Raw genomic sequence first — 2970 nt, forward strand, 5'->3', positions numbered from 1 at the left:
TCTTGCGTTTGTATAAAGAAATCCACTTAACATTTTTTTTTCTATTTAGACTTGCTCTGGTTGAGTTTATGTAGGTGTCACTGGTGTTGATGACATTCTTTTGGGAATTATAGGTTTAATAACTATTCTGAAATGAGGACAGAGCAGGGGTGTGCTGGTTGTTTCTTTCATTCTTTTTCCACAGTCTTATTTATCCACTTTCTTATTTTTTATTTCTGAGACTCATGTTTCAAAAGGAAAGAATATGCAACCGGGAATAATGAGAAATGGTTCTAGTCTCAGCACTGCCACTTAATATTTGTGTGATCTTGAAATAGTCACCTTATGTCTCTAGATTTCCATAACTCCCTCTGTAAAATTAAGGGAGTTCAGGAAGTCCCAAGGCAATGAGAAACTAAAAACAAAGTGGGTGCCAATTGACTAAGAAATATGAGCCATATATAGGATAATATTCATTCCTGGACAGAAAAAGGGCACCAAGAAATAAAAAAATAATGAAATGATTACAATATAGTCCTGTTACTATCACTACTAGTACAGGTCATGGGATGCTAATATACAAGACTCGTTGGGACACAGTTCTCTGCAATGCTACTGTGGTAATTTATCAATTTACAATGTGCCCTTGCTGAGCACATTGCAATCAAACGTCAATGAGAATTTCCTGTCCAGTTGCCTTACTTTCTTTCTAAGCGAGAAGCTTTACTTGATGCCAAATATTAATATTAATAATTACTTTATATTCATATTATCTGTATCATTAATTAGCCATATCAAAAGTTATGTTTATTAATAATTAAAATATTAATAGCTGATAATAATAATAGATACTAGTCTATTTTCAAAGCCATTGTGGTTACAAATATACCTGTAACGGCTCCAGGAGCTTCTATAAGTCAACAACAATTTATTAATCACCTACTATGGGTCAGTCACTGTATTAAGTGCTGTTAATATGAAGAAAGCACAAGATAATCCTGCGCTCAAGAAGCTCACAGTCTTATCAGGAAGACTCCATATAAACAAACAATACAGGGTATCCCTAAAGTCTGGACACACAGGAAAAAAATGGAATGAATAAAATTTTCAACAACATATTATTGAATTAGAATATTAACAGACCTTAGCCCCCTTGACTTCTTTTTCTGGGGTATGCTAAAGGAGAAGGTGTACTCAACGAAAATCACAGATGCAACACACTTGATTGAACACATGAAGAGTGAATATGCCAAATTTGATGGCAATGTGGAGTTATTGCATCGAGGTCACGTGAATCTTGCAAAGCACATCACCCTTTGCGTCACAAATGAGGGAAATCATATTGATGGTGTTAGTTGTTAATATTCCAACTAAATAAAATGTTGTTGAAAATTTCATTCATTTCATTTCTTGAAATTATGTATTTATGCCTATGTATCCAGACTTTAGGAATACCCTGTACATATTGGAAAATTTGAAGATAATTAACAGAAGTAAGGCAGTAGAATTAAGGGAAACTGGAAAAAACATTCCAGTAGGTAAGATTTTATTTGAAACCTAAAGTAGGCCAGAGAAGCCAGAAGGCAGAAATGAGGAGGGAGAACATTCTAGCCATGGGGAACAGTGAGTGAAGATGCTTCTTATTATCACTCACAGACTTTTCTGGACTTTCTTTTTTTAAGTTTTTTTTTCTATTTTTAGTTTACAAGTTTCATAAGTTTGTGAGTTCCAACTTTTCATCCCCTCCTTCCCCTCCCCGCTACATGTTATACATATACCTTTGCATTAAACATATTTATACAATAGTCAAGTTGTAAAGAAGAACCCATGATCAATGGAGTGAATCATGAGAAAGATTATCCTATATATGTCTCATGTTTATTCACAATTTTTTTTGCTTTCCTCCTTCTGAGGAAAACTCTTAGACTTGAGAACACAGAGATAGGTGGCACGATGGATAGAGCACTGGACCAAGAGTCAAAAAGAACTGAGCTCATATATGACCCCAGTCACTTATTAGCTATGTGACCTTAGGCAAGTCACTTAACTTCTATCTGCCTCATCTTCTTTTTCTCTAAGATAAAGATAATAATAACACCTACTTCCGTTATTGTTGGGTACGTAAATATGAGACACAATTTGCAAATCACTTTGTAAGCCTTAAAGAGCTATATATTTGCTAATTATTAAACTATTCTTTTGGATCATACTCCATTCTATACGTAACAACTTTCTTGGGAAATTGAGGTGTGAAAGGTTGAATGAAGCACTTGGAAGCCCAATTTCTAAGAGAATTGGTTACCCAAGTTCAATGAATCCAGGACAAGCACTGTGACACGCAAAGGACCATCACTGATGCGTGTCATCAGTCCTGGGACTTCAGCCAAGTCCTGCTCAAGTAGGTACTGCATTAGGTAAGCTTTGAGGATATTCAGGTTATAATTTGAAGTCCAGGGTCTACCAGAGAGTGAAATTAAAATTTGTAACAAAGCAGAATTGTAGAATAAAAACTATAATTACAAATTATTTAATGCTGCCTTTTAATGCACCTCCATATATATGTATATATATATATACACACACACACACACACACACACATATATATGTACACACATATACACATATACATATATACACACAAATATACACATATATTTATATATACATATATATATATATATATATATATATATATATATATATATATATATATATACACAGACTTTCAAATTGTGTGGTAAATGGGTGACTAGGAGAGGGTTGATTATTAATGTCAATGAAATTTAAATTCCTTCTGGTTTCCTTGTCTGACTATATTGTCCATCAGGCTCTTTGATAAATATCACTGATGTACAAATCAGTCAATTAAATAGCCCCCAGCAGATTGACTCTATCTCTGACTTTTCAATGGATTACTCCCAGGGAGTTGCTTGAGGCCTATAGAGGGAAGATGACTTGGCCAGAGCCACATTTGAATCCACATCGTTCT

Source organism: Trichosurus vulpecula, chromosome 6, assembly GCF_011100635.1.
Source record: "Trichosurus vulpecula isolate mTriVul1 chromosome 6, mTriVul1.pri, whole genome shotgun sequence".
In the NCBI taxonomy this organism is placed as follows: Eukaryota; Metazoa; Chordata; class Mammalia; order Diprotodontia; family Phalangeridae; genus Trichosurus; species Trichosurus vulpecula.